Genomic DNA, 15,341 nt, shown 5'->3' with positions numbered 1-15,341 from the left:
ACAAAAGGTAAACATGGTTCTCGTTTTGTGCGGTCCCGTCAGAATAAAATCATTCATACAATTATGGAAAGTCAAGGTCAAGAAAGTTATTCTTTGAACAGAGTGGAGTCACAGTTTGGTTATCAGCAAAGTTCAATCCAAAGCTCATGGTTACTTTGATATTAAACAATATTTGTGGGTCTGTGTGGTATTCTACCCACATAAATTTAACGCCCACAGACATTTCTCAAACCCCTCCTATGGGAAAATGCATTTGTCTTTTTTCCTGTTTGCTCACACAATCATAAAATTGTCAAGTTTTGACTTAGCACTTTGCTTTTAGTCATGCCATTTGGTCTGCAGTCTTCTTTGTTTGTAAATAATCCTTTCATTGATTCATGTTCTTCTAAATAGAACTGAAATAACAAAGGCAACTCACGACTGAACTTTTTTTTTTTTTTTCCAGTTTGCCTCTTTCACTGAGACAAAATGAAGATTAATATCAAAAACTTCCGCACTATGTTAACGCCTATGATATTGTTTGTCGTATTGATCACTCTTTTAATGCAGTCCTTATTTGGTAATGTGTTGCATCCTCTAAAAATCCAAAGGAGTTACCTTTACAGAACTATTTAGAGTTCCATTTGTGACATGCGATAAAAGCCATCATCATTCTAGTGCAGAGGTGTCCAAACTACGGCCCGGGGGCCATTTGCGGCCCATCGTCCATTTTTCAGTGGCCCGCAACTTATGCTAAAAATGGCATTTGACTCAGTTCAAATAAAATAAACAAAAGAGGAGATGGTCAAAGTAAGAAGGGAGTATATCAAAAAACAGGTGCCATTAAAGGTTATTTTAGTTAACTAAAACTAATGAAAAAACTAAAATTCGAAAAACAATATTGTTACCGAAATAAAATAAAAACAAAAATGCTTTTTAAAAATGAAAACTAACTGAAACATTTTATGTTTACAAAACTAACTAAAACTAACTATAATTATAGCAAACATCCTTTGTTTTAGTTTTTGGTAATTAATTTAATGCATGAGCCTTTGGGGATGATTTTAAATGTGATTTTTAGTAGATTTATTTTGATATAAACCGAAATAATGACATTTGAAAGTATGTCACACAGAAGTGACGTCATTTAGCAGCAGCCAATAAAAAAGCACCTTCAGATGACGCTGCTCGCATGGTGTTTTTTAAATATTGTGCACAATAATACACATTTAAAATAATAATGATAATAATAATACTGAAATTAACAAAATAAACTAAAACTAAGCATTTTTTAAAGAACTAAACTAATAACTGACTAAAATGAAAAATTCCAAAACTATAATAACCTTACTGCCATATTACAAATAAATTGGTTTATATACTGTAGCATTTTTCTAAATATGCAAAAGCACAAATTAGTTGTACAATTTTTAGGACTAAACACAATTTCTCTTCATAACATTATATGGCCCTTGCGTCCTTCTGATTTTCTGTATGTGGCCCTCAAATGAAAACGTTTGGAGACCCCTGTTCTAGTGAGAAGGTTGGGGTCTGTGAACATTAACTTGGGGGTCACCCAAATAATTGATGCATGGATGTGAGTGGCTTAGAGCTGTCACAGTGATGGGTCCTCTTGTTGGTAATGTTTTCGGGAGCTTTGATCCTTTCTTCTTTGCAATTGACCTTCTGCACCTTCTCCCCTCATTGCAAACAACTGCACAAAATTGAGAGCAGATTTCCCTTTTGGATCTGAAGTTTGGCCGTGATGCGTGCAAGCTTCTTGTAATGCCTCATGGCTTGTCTGTTGCCAAAAATAAGTTCATTTTCTCTTCATATCACTTTTGATGTCTTTCCTCAATATACCACATAATCTGAAGTTCTTAGTGTTAAGGTGATGAAATATAATAAAAGCAATAAAAGCTAAGCCTGTCTTCATGAAATCTTGTGGAGAGGTGAAGATCTGGGCCACGTAAGAACCTATTAGAATTTTTGGCACAATCTGCCCATTTAGACATTCCCGATTTAGACCCAAAAAACAAAAATAAATAAATTTAAAAAAAAAAAGAGACCCTGAGACATGAGATCTGCACTCTGATTGTGACCTATTTGTGTGCTTATGCCTTCAACTGCTACATTCAAGCAACAAATATGTGCGTGCGTGCGTGTGTGGTGTGAGGACGTGCCACCTCTCACAGGTGTGATATAACAGGCAGTTGCACCATCTGCATCAGATGAAGCACCAGCAGTTTGTGGATTAGTCCTCTCATGTTCACCATCATGGGATGTTGACATGGTGACAAATAGTTCACCTGTCTTGCTATGGCAACCGCTAATCAATGTTGCTGGAGAGTGAGAAAGAAACTGAAAGTGAAACCAAACTGATGTCAGTCAGGACTTCCAAATTCTTCCACGCCAAACTATTAAAGCAGCATTTAGACCTTACACATGGCCGCTGGAATCCAGAAAGTATGATATTTTTGTTTTTTAATTTCACTACAGAAAAATAAAGGACTTTATCACAATATTCTAATGTTCTGAGACAGTCCTGTATTTTCTATTATTTATTAGCTTTTGGCCCCTCAGTACATTAGACTTAACGCTAACAAACTGTTTCATTCATCACAATGTTCAAATGTTTTGCGGATCCAGACTAATTTTTTGATATTTATTTGCCCTAAAATGGCTCTTTTGACAGTAAAGGTTGCTGACCCCTCGTATAGATTATGCCATTGTGAATTTTCGTCCTGCCTAAAAACAGAGTGAGGCTCTGTTTTTAAAATAACATTTAGGTTCATTATTTTTCATGTCACTGTAATCATATTATAAAGTGCTTTGAATGTTCCTATATTAGATGCCCACTGACCCAACATTCATTGTACATCTGCAGTTTGAGGTTTCTCTAACAGGAGGCTCTGTCAACATCTTTCTGCGTGGCTGAAGGAAAAGGGTTGACAAACAGAAGCGAAATGGCCAGTCAGTGTGATAAGAGCAACGGTAGATGGTGTGAATGGAAACAAACGTTAAAGCAGCTTGTTTTACGCATCAGCAATGTTTCCTGGCTTTCAGGTTTGGTCCTTGCTCTAAAATACTTTTCCAAACGTTTTTCAAGCTAAAATAAGAAAGCAAATTACAAATAACAACATGCAACACTGAAAAAAAAAAATGTTTCAAGCAAGATTCAAACCTAGCTCTTTTGTTTTCTTTAAATGTAGGGAATATGACTCAACTTGGACTTGAGTCTTAACATCTATATAGTTTTCACATTCTACCATTTGCCAATATACTCAAAACCACCTAATGTGTCCTGTAATCATTCCAATTAGAGTGAGAGAAGAAACAGCTTTTAGGTACTACAGTGGCAGTGTGCCAGTATGTCATTGCTGATAACTTTATGGTGAGATCCATCCATCCATCCATCCATCCATCCATCCATTTTCTTGACCGCTTATTCCTCACAAGGGTCGCGGGGGGTGCTGGAGCCTATCTCAGCTGGCTTTGGGCAGTAGGCGGGGGACACCCTGTACTGGTTGCCAACCAATCGCAGTTTATGGTGAGATCAGATCCATTAATGTGATGTAAGCTCCAATCATTTCTTTCAGCCTCTCTCCAGAGGTTTGCACAAACCTTGTTTTATGGTTATAAGGTCAAAGGTCAACACTGTGTCTCATGAATTACATTAACCCATGTAATGCACACCTTAAATTATTTATCTTTATTTCATCTTGGAGATTCGAATAACATTTCAGATGAAATGTTACAGTGGTAAAATGATCATAGATAATTTATCAAAAGTGAGTAAAAAAAAGTCCACTGTGAGTCAAAAACGGATCTTAAGACAATAAAACAAAGGCGACATGTCAAGACATCTGCATGTAGTAGCAGTTTCATAAGATTGTCATTGATTGTAATAAAAACAATACAAAACAAAAGAAACACTGTAGCACTATTACTACTACTAATAATATACAGTTCACATTGCTAACTGAAACTCCTCAAATACACTGAGAACTTTGTGAAAGATTTTGTATGCCATGACTGTATGTGATGTGTGGTTCAATTACACTTTGGTAGCAGCTTGAAAGCAGGTAGTGTTCAAGCCATCATGTTGTCAAACTTGACAGACAGGTAGAGGGCGTCTTACCCATATTATTGTGATTAAATGGCTATTTTTGTAATAGTGTTATTCCACTGATAGACACCCCAGTTCAAAGGTTTATTTTTTATTTTTTTTAATTTTTTTTTAGCAATATCAAAATATGAGACCAACGTAAATCATTTTCAAACTTTTTCCATCATTAATGTAAATGTTTGTATAACCTTTAACCTGCATAATTCGACTGACTGAAAAAAAATATTGAGAAGTTAAAAACTGCCATTGTGGTAGATTTAAATGCAGTGGCTGACTGGGTAGCACATCCTCTTCACGGTTCAGAGGTCATGGTTTCATAACTGTGATGTGGGTGAGCCCTGGAAAATGGATGTATTCCATCTACACACAATGGATGTCACTTCTAAAGTGTAAATTCCGTATTTTTGTGAAACATCTCAAATTAAAGCTGAAAGTTGTGGTGTATAGATTAAAAAATAAATAAAAATAAAAATATTGTCACTGTCCTACAAGTATACTGTATTTGCACCTATTTGTATGATTTGGTTGGGCCATAATGTACAGTATTTGTTTTGCATTCGTCCCAGCGGAAGGCCAGTGTCAGGTCCTGAGAACAAGGCTGGAAATGTCAGTGTGTCACTTTACAAGAACATGCAAACTAGACTAAAAGAAAAAACAAAAACCTTAAAATAAATCTGTGAGGAATCCCAAATAAATAATATTCTGTAAGTCTACACTGGAAGGTCTATCTCGGTGATCAGTGTTATATACCTTCCGTCTCAAGGGAAAGATTCTTTGATGACTATACTTGTACTCATCATTCTTGCTGGTCTGAACTACATTCCCACAACTCCTATTCAGTATCATTTTTTTTTTCATTCCTTTATTTAACCAGGTAAGAAACTCATTGAGATTAAAAATCTCTTTTCCAATAGTGACCTGGCATTTTTCCAAGAGTGAAACTGGCATTTTTAAGCTCACAATTTACTCATATCCTGTCATCCTCCAATAAAAACAGTGGACGCTATTGCTTGGATTGCTAATAATAGCACTAGCATGAATGCAGCGCCAGTCGCAGTCATTATGGACCAAACACAACAGAAAACCCTCCGTGCTGCGGTCGAGTCTAACACAACTCTTGCCTTATAAATCCATGTTCACCGTTAAGACTACTCCCTGCACTCCATCAATGGCTTGCTTGTTAATCACCATCAAATTATAGTTTCCTCATATTTTTCAAATGGCATAATTTGGACCGAGAAGTTTGTGTACTGTGCTTATGTCGTGATGTGCAATCAGCAGATGGATTTACTAATACGACTCCTTTTATGTGGAAAGCAAACACGTGGGCCGGCAAAAAGGTGAAAGGTGAAAAGCAGGTCTATCTGATGGGGAATGAGAAGAATCTGATCATCTGATGTAATGTGTCTGGATTTACACACGGCGCCTGGGTGAGGCTGCACACATACTGACTGTACAAGTCACGGAGAGGACAAACAATATAGTGTTGGCAGGAAAAAGCCTTGTTCTCAGACCACACACGAACAGCTGCATCATTTTTATGGTGGGGAATGTCACACCCTCAAAGACTTTGATATTATTTCTCTCTCAAACATGACAGTGAGTAGACAAACTTTTCTGCCGCTTTAGTTGTTAATATGTATGAGCTGGTGTTTAGGTATCTTGAGCGCTTTTATGTAAAATTGGTCTTCATAATGGGAACGTGATGGCATCTGTGTAATTGTTCAGTGAAAGTAAATCTTTCAAGTGGAGTCTTACCAGTCATAGAAAGTAAACATTTGCAATTCAAATAATTTAGCTACATTGTTTCTCTATTATTTGGGATGGCGTTGGGAGGAAATAACAGTGATCATATAATTTATTTATTTTTTTGTTCTAATGCAGTAATATAAATCATTACTAAAGACATTTTCATAGGATATACGTATACAGTATATGATTGTGTGTGTATATATGGACAATATTAAATTCATGTTTGCTCAGGGATGGAGCATGGAGGAAAATATATTACCAAGTGGGCCGCATCGGTACAATAACGGTATATAAATTAAAAACGATTGCCGTCAATTATACGCAGATTTTCGCTATTTGTGTGCCAGCCCGAAATTACGGAGCTCAACTGTAATCATATTGTTCCAAAAAATAATACAAATGCAAATGGAACGCAGAAACACTAAGTCCTGGACGTGGTAAATATATATATACGTTTTGCATATATATTGTTCCCAGAATGCACGGCGTGGTGCAGTTAATGACGTTATAAGGACGCTAATCCTTGTCATATCTATTTGTGTTACCAGTAATTGAATTTGTGTCGTATTTAACACGTTTGTCAGTCTATGATTAAAAATAATTAAAAAAAAATTTAAAAAATCATTTTCATAGGATATACGTATACAGTATATGATTGTGTGTGTATATATGGACAATATTAAATTCATGTTAGCTCAGGGATGGAGCGAGGAGGAGGAGGAGGAGGAGGAGGAGGAGGAGGGAGGAGAAAAAAGAAGAAAAGAAGAAGAAAAAAAAGAGCTACCTGAGAGAGGTCCCAGCTATTAAAGGAACTTTCCCAAAACTGTTTTAAAAGTGTGAATGAAGAATTAGGGTTCAGGGAAAATAAGCGTCATAGTCCAACTGAATGAGCATGAAGCATATCATAATGTGTTGATCTATAAAGCAAAAAAAAAATAAAAAATCTGGCCTTAGGTAAACATTTTATGTAGTTTTCACTAGTTTTCAGATAAAATAGAAATTAATGCTATTCATTAGTCTTGTGAATTCACATCTTATGCCATAAGATGTGAATCGTATCAGGGTGGTGCCAGGCAGTGTAAAATAAATAAATAAATTAATTAATTTATATATATATATATATATATATATATATATATATATATATATATATATATATATATATATATATATATATATATTAGGGATGTAACGATATCCGATATTGTGGGGGGTTGGCGATATTAAAAATATTGTAAAAAAAAAAAAAATAGCTCATACAAAAAAAGCACAATATTGTAACATAACAGCAATGCTTATAAACCACCTACAATCTCTAATTATATATATATATATATATATATATAATATTAGAGCTGTCAAACGATTACATTTTTTAATCAGATTAATCACATCTTAGAATTTTGATTAATCATGATTAATCACTCACTTAAAAAGGCTTTATTTCCCAACATATTTTGCCCGCTAAATATGAAGCGCACCTGTTATGTGTTAATGTTTTCGACATTTAATGTTATGAGGACATCTTAAAAAATTTATATCCACTGCACACACTCATCCTGCTTTTTCTAATAAATTAATTATTTACATAATTTAAAATTGGGCTAATGCATATGTAAACATTTATTAAATGCTTTACTTTAATGCATGTAGTTATGTTTATTGCGCAAACTCGAACAGCTACCTTTAACGTAACCATCCACTGTCGGCTAAATGGATTATCTGCGGTCAAAATTAATAGTGTGATTAATCTCTGGTAATACAATGATTAATGCGAGATTTTTTTTTTGTGATTAATTAATTAGTTAACGCTTTAACTTTGATTGCACTAATATATATATATATATATATATATATATATATATATATATATATATATATATATATATATATATATATATATATCACATTATCACATTGGGGGGTATAAACTGCTTGCTTTTTGTGTAAACAAGAGCAGATTGAATGTATTCTCTTTTCTTTTCTTAATGAAAATGCAACATCCATACTTTTAATTTAAGAAAATGAACAAAGCGGACAAGTGCCACAGTGACAGTTCAAACAGTCTGAATTACTCTGCTGTAAAATCTGAAGAGCCTGGGAGAGGCTGTTTAAATGTTCAAAGTTAAGTTTTGTTTGTTCTGGGCTATTGGTATATGGTGATTATCATTTTTATGAGGAGTCGTGGATCTGCCCACAGGCCTTGAGTTTGACATTTGTGGTGTATCTGAAGCCACAGACCTTCCTTCTGTGAAGAAACAGTTTCATAAATCCACGTAGATGGACTATGTTATATCTAGTAAGCAGCCTATTCTCACTCCACTAACATATTAAATTAAAACATGCCATTTTATACTCTATTCACCTCTTGTACAAGTTACCATGGAGTCTAATAACTGTGCTCTCCTTTGTTTGAACTGTCCCATCATTGTAGTCAGGGAGGTTAAGGGAATTCTGAAAACAACCAAACAAACTGCAACCACGGAAACGAAAAGTCATGATGGAACCATGATCTTTTTCCCAGATAAGAGAATTCCATCAGTCACTAACTAACAAAAAAACAACAACAACTTTAGTGTGAGATTGGAGAAGCAAGGAAAGAACCAATACAAGTGAATGTGAAAAGTTAATGTTTGTCAGGAAAGCATGGATATACCATTATTTCATTTTTATTTGTGCAGTTTAAAATGGTATAGAGCTGAATTACGTTATAAATAGATCTTTCTAATATATTTGGATACTTAACTACATGATGGTGGTAAAGCTGCAACAACAGTTGCAACATATTAGAAACACACTGCATCCAAAATAATACAATAGAACATTAACAAATATTACATACATCAATCTTTGATAGTGTCAACAGTTTTTTGTAAAGACAGAATGTTTAACAAAGTATCATTAACAGCCCAAACCAACCAACCATCTATCCATCCACCATCTCTTTCCAGATCTGGTTGTATATGTTTTACCGGTGGGAAGGACCTAACTGCAAGCGATTTTGTTCAGATTCTCCCTGAGGACACAGTGAGGGTCAAAAAAGGTCAGCAGAAGCAAACATATACATCGTCGCTGCTATGTGAACAACACCTATGTCCATTTTTTTCTCTTTTTTTTTTTTAAACTGAAAAATATGTCCATTTTGTTCTAAAAAAATTTTTACTTTTATTTTTGTATTTATTTATTTTTACGTAAAATCCCTAAAACGTAAAAAAAAAAAAAAAATGGGGAAAAATGGACATAAGTGTTTTTCACAAAGCAGCGACGATGTGCCCATTAATATTGTAGTGGAAAAACAACACAAATGCACTTAAGTGTTTAATTTTAACAATTGCAACAGCAACAGTGACCTTCAGTAGGGTCTTGTTAGCCGACTTAACCTACCTCCTAATACCACCTCTATTACATCACAACTATAGAACTCATCAAATGCAATAATACAATATAACAGCATTAGCCGATACCACTTTTTTTTTTTTCAGACCGATACCAGTACGAGTCCTCAACTCTTGAGTAGTCACCAACTACTGATACCACTAACACTTTTGATACATAATGCCCAAGAATAATTACAGATAATTTTAAAGAAAGACATATATGTATATATATATGTTGACTGAAAATGACATCACAGTTGCTCAGGAGTCAGGACTCAGTTAACGACCAATGCCGATTTATCTGTTTTCTGAAGCTGGTTGTAAAACGGGTGGATTTTGCTGCAATGATATTCCATAAACACAATATCAATCAGAAAACTATGTTTAGACAAATGGGGACACATACAGTTTTCTGTATTTGTACTTTATATTGATATTGGTATTGGCCACCATCGCGAGTACGATACCTTGAAATAAGGCCAGACAGGTATCGTCCTGATGCACTAGAGATGCTGGTTATTAAATATATCAATATGTGCAGATTGCTACAGACGTTTTACTAGTCAAACTTGGTCTGACCAACCAATCAGAGGATGGCTGACGTAATCGGGGGCCAGCACTCTGGCCGTGTGAGGATGAATTTGAAATATGTTTGGTGAAATAAAAGCATCTAACCTCCACTGGAAACAGGACAGACTGTCGGGAATAAATTTAACAAAGTTTCATCGAACAAATGTTGTAAATGTAGGTCAGTGGTGGTCATAGTGTTTAGGCCCTATCACTCTCCAATGATTAAAATGTTAATACTTCTTAGTTCCAAGTTTTATCTCTAAAGTAACATCATATTTTTTTAACACAAAAGTTGTTAACTGAGCGTATAGCGTCACATGACCTGTTTGGTTTTGCTTGTCATTTACAAAAGAGCTGTGATCAAAATGACCATATTATGTTTTGAGATTAGATCCATTACAAAGCTACATAGCATCAAGCTGTGTGCTGTACAAGCCTGGATCACATTGCCACCACCCTGCTGCGTTCCGGCTAGGAATTAGGTGAATTAATGTATCAATAACATGTAACGCCATTAGCATGTGTCCCAGGTGAGTTGGATGTAATGTGACCTGTGCACTTCTGGCTCAAATAAGTGCTATGACCTTGTGCACTCAACTGGCTCACCTCATTGTTTTTCCTTGTAAATCTATATAGGATTACTTTATTGATTTGATTTTTATTTATATACAACCGCTAAGAAGATAAATAACTTGAGAATAACAAGACATGTGTCTCAGAATTGTTTTTTTGTCTCCGCTTGATGCGGTTGGTTGTGCCCCCCTCCCTCGCCCCGAGCGATGAGATATCTTGCTATTTCGGGCTGGTTCTCAACTGGCTCAATAGGCCTGCCTAACACAAGGCAACAGTTCTATTTTCAGCAAAAAGCTTGTCGACTACCTAAATACCTGTATACGTTATCATTAGCAACGTGAGCAAGGTTCCGTGGCAGGAGGAAGTCAGCAGGAGATGCTATCACAGACTGCGCAGTCAAGCTTATCCCACTGCACCCGCACATTCTGACATTTGCAAAATCTGCCCTGCTTCTCTCCGTTGCAATCCGACCATAAACTGGCCCGTCAAGATTCTTGCCAACATGCAGGTAAACAGGTCATCAGAACGCAAAAGCACAGGAAGTGTGTCTTGCAGCCGATAGTCTGCAGTTGAGGTCGTCAAGGGACTTGCGTGCAGAGTAGGAATTTAGGACAAAGGAAGGCCGATGCCCCAATCTCCCCACCCCAATGGCCTCATGAGCCTTTTATCTCGACAGCCTCTTGAGATCGACTCGTGAGCGAGAGCTCGCGGATGGAGCTTTAGCACACTTTCAAATTCGTAGTCCTTTTTCAACAGAGAATAATTTCGTTGTAGATTATGCAACACAATTTCCGTTCCTAGAATTTTGTTCTCATCTTTATTTTCAATCAGTACGCTATGCCTTGTTATACTTTGCGCTACATGGCGCCAGGGCCACTTCAACAGAGAATTAGTGTTGTCAAATTGTGTGTCTCTCATTAATGTTCGGTGCCAGTGGCAAAAGGAATCTTGTCAACATCATTTGAGCCTTAACATAACACAAACAGGGCCAATAAGCAGCTCGCCTTGAATTGTGAATTTATCAATTGTGTGCCACATACCAAGCATAAAATATAGGCGACAAATTAACAGTGACTCAAACAAATTGTTGTCGAAGAAATTGAAAACCATTCAAACCTGGCATCTCCTCTGCTAATAAGTTTTGCGCTACTTATATCACAGTTGCAGACATTGAGTCTAGGTTAGCGATTAAGAATAAATAAAAGTACATGTGATGTCCGGAAAATGATGTGTCTGTGTGTGTGCGCGCGCAAGTGAGCGGAGTCAGCTCAGTTTGTTATGTGGGTGTGTGCTTGTTTTGTGCAGTTTATCACGTGGATCTCCACGCACTAATTGTGGTGGTACATGCACTGCTTACAAATGATTTATCCCTTCACCTGATCACCACAACTGCATGAAAAACAGCTTTGACTCCTGCAATGAAATAAATGGCTCAAATGAATGACTTGTTAGGTCGCTGTGGATGGCGGCCACTCATACAAAGACCTTCCTTGAACGAGTCTGAGTATTGCAGACACATGACAAGTAGGTGGATTTGATTGCCACAGTTTGACCTCTGAGGATAAGGGCGCCTTAAAAAGACGTGCTGTGAGGCTTTCAAGGTCTGTAAACATAACCGTGTTGGTGTACGGTCTGTTATGCTCCTCATCAATTAATGAGGCGATTTCATGCCGTTCGAATCAGCATCTTGCTGCTTTAGTAATACAAAATTTGATGTTAGTTATTATGTGTAGGCCAAACTTGAGTCAATGTGGAAAACTGGTGATTAGAACATTTTGACCCGTGCAACATTTTGAAGATTACATTCCGTAGGTTTTATCTTGCAATTTCTCTCACGAGATATGACTCAGGCAATCAAATCAATTATGAATTCATTGAGTGTGTGAGAAAGGCAAACTGTCAAGAAAAAAGTCAAATGAACAGAGCCTGTGTGGGTACCAGATGTGATTGGGCTGCCAGATCGTATCGGGGTCACCTACTGATGACGTCACGCTACAGCAGAGGTGTCCAAACTACGGCCCGGGGGCCATTTGTGGCCCACCGTCCATTTTTCAGTGGCCCGCAACATATGCTAAAAATGGCATTTGACTCAGTTCAAATAAAATAAACAAAAGAGGAGATGGTCAAAGTAAGAAGGGAGGGTAACGAAAAACAGGTGCCATTAAAGGTTATTTTAGTTAACTAAAACTAATGGAAAAAACTAAAACTTAAATTCGAAAAACAATATTGTTACCGAAATCAAATAAAAATGAAAATGCTTTTTAAAAAACGAAAACTAACTTAAAATACATTTTATGTTTACAAGACTAATTAAAACTAACTATAATTATAGCAAACATGTCCTTCGTTTTAGTCTTTGGTAATTAATTTAATGCATGAGCCTTTGGGGATGATTTTAAATGTGATTTTTAGGAGATTTATTTTGATATAAACGGGAATAATGACATTTGAAAGTATTTCACATAGAAGTGACGTCATCTAGCAATAGAAAAGCACCTTCAGATGACGTTGCTCTCATGGTGTTTTTTAAATATTGCGCACAAGTAATACACATTTAAAAAAAAATAATACTAATACTAATACTGAAATTAACAAAATAAACTAAAACTAAGCATTAAAAAAATCAGAACCACCTTGAAAACTAATAAAAAATAACTAAAATGAAAAATTCCAAAACTATAATAACCCTACTGCCATATTACAAATAGATTGGTTTATATACTGTAGCATTTTTCTAAATATGCAAAAGCACAAATTATTTGTACAATTTTTAGGACTAAACACAATTTCTCTTCATAACATTATGTGGCCCTTGTGTCCTTCTGATTTTCTGTGTGTGGCCCTCAAATGAAAAAGTTTGGACACCCCTGATCTAGAGAATTGATTAGCAATTACCCAGTTGATGTCAAAACATTGGAAAGAAAATAATAAAGATGTCATTTAAACAACAAAATGTATGGACTGAAATCGTAAATCAAACTAAGAATATAAAAGCAGGATACTTTAAGATTTAATATATAAGTGAAATAAAAAAAATAATAAATACATATAAAAGAATAGAAGTAAAGTATCACATAAGTGCAAAAAGTAAAACAAATATTTATTATTTTAAAGATATACAATCAAATTAAGGTATTGAGATGGGACAAATATTGATGTATTGTGATTTGTGAACACCTAAAAAAGAAACCAAACTAAAGTGAACACATCTGACTTGCACATTTCGTTTAAGCAGCGCTGCTGTGCTGACGTCATCGGCAAGCGTGAATGCCACCGATACCATCTGGGACCCACACCGGCCCTTCCGTCTCCCGTCACTTTCCGTCGTCACCATCTACCTTTCGCCGAGTCCTTCCACATATTTGGTGAATGCAAAACACCACGGAATGAGGGTCCCTGGGACCACCGATCTGTACTCAACCCGATCAACGGACGTAAACGTGCTTCAGTCGGTGCTCAGTCCGTGTATTTATTCGAGGCGCCGCATCATTATACTAGGTGGGCGTCATCAATGACGGGAAGCGACGAGACGGAAATGCTAAGCTCTGCGAATGAAGAAAGTTCAGTGAACACAAATAATGTTATGCTTTAAAACAGGAAAACAGCAAAGAAAAATAGATTTAAGCTGCTTAGGTGGTAATATTAGTTCAGATTGTTTATATCCAAAATAATGTGCAAATGTCAAGAAAAAAAATGCAAGTCAAACTGCTCACATGCAATCTTATTTGTTTCTTTACTTGTATTTACTGTACTTAGTTTCTTGTTTACATTTTAAGTTCTTGTTCAATAGTTATAGTTCTAATGCAAACTTTATTTATTATGTTGTCTGGTCATTACAGTAGTATTGTCACGCCGCCACCAGGCGTGGCGGTTCATGCTTTTATTTTTGTGTTTCTGTTTCCTGTTTTACGTTGAAATCCCAACTCTCCTCTCACCCCAGGTCACTTGCCCTTCCTGCCGCTCCATAATTACCGGTCCCCGCCCTTGATTATCACCACCTGCCACCAATCACCTACTGCAATAAAAGCCACCTGCATTCTCCCCTCAGTGCCGAAGTGTCACCGTCAGTGCATGGAAGCGTCCCACAGTCCTTATGTCCTTGTTCATGTTGCCTAGCGTTGTTGCCTTGTTTTTGTGCCTTTTCCTCCCTTTTGGAGCGCCTTTAGTTACCCCTTTTGCCTTGTGCCCTTTTTCCTCCCTAGCGGAGCGCTTTCTGTTGTCCCCAGTACCTTTTGCCTGTTTTTTCCTCCCTAGTGGAGCGCTTTTTGTTCTCCACTTTTTCCCCTCCCTGTTCTCCTCTCAGTTTGAGAGGAGACCTCTGTTGGCCGGAAATAAACCTGCTGCCTTGGTGGCCTACCTTACGCCTGCGTCTGAGTCCTACTTGACCCCGCTTTGTCAGTTATACATATAGTCTATTTGTATACATTATACTTCCATGTGCCAATCATCCATTTATGAATCTTTAGCAGGCAAGTTGCAAGGAGACATTAAAACAAGAAAGTTCAGTGTAAACAGATAATGTTGTGCTTTAAAACAAGGAAAAAAATGGTTTAAGCTATTTACTTGGTAATATTAGTTCAGATTGTTTGTATCCAAAATAGCTTGAAAATGTCAAGAAATAATGATGCGTGACAAAACAGTTGCACCCGAAGCTTTTTTCTTTGTTAGTTTCATTTTCAATGCTCAGTCAATGCAGGATCCCTTGTTTAAAACGCAATTTTAGAAATTCATCTGTAACCATTTTTATTAGTCATTGTAGTTCAGTGTGAACAATGAATACTATTCATATTACATACGTTAAATGTAATATACAGGACTGTCTCAGAAAATTCAGAAAGTCCTTTATTTTCTGTAATGCAATTAAAAAACAAAAATGTCATACATTCTGGATTCATTACAAATCAACTAAAATATTGCAAGCCTTTTATTATTTTAATATTGCTGATTATGGCTTACAGCTT

At 36.2% G+C, this 15,341-nt stretch overlaps 1 long non-coding RNA gene across 1 annotated transcript; it reads left to right on the top strand.

The window, feature by feature from the left end:
- Positions 1-5,560: 5,560 nt before the first annotated feature.
- On the top strand, positions 5,561-14,775 carry LOC144019368 (uncharacterized). The gene is made up of 3 exons (XR_013283643.1): positions 5,561-5,707; positions 8,812-8,903; positions 14,321-14,775. It is a non-coding gene; the product is annotated as an uncharacterized LOC144019368 (long non-coding RNA).
- Positions 14,776-15,341: the final 566 nt, after the last annotated feature.

This window comes from Festucalex cinctus, chromosome 5, assembly GCF_051991245.1.
Source record: "Festucalex cinctus isolate MCC-2025b chromosome 5, RoL_Fcin_1.0, whole genome shotgun sequence".
In the NCBI taxonomy this organism is placed as follows: domain Eukaryota; kingdom Metazoa; phylum Chordata; class Actinopteri; order Syngnathiformes; family Syngnathidae; genus Festucalex; species Festucalex cinctus.
This window is presented reverse-complemented; position numbering and strand designations above follow the sequence as displayed.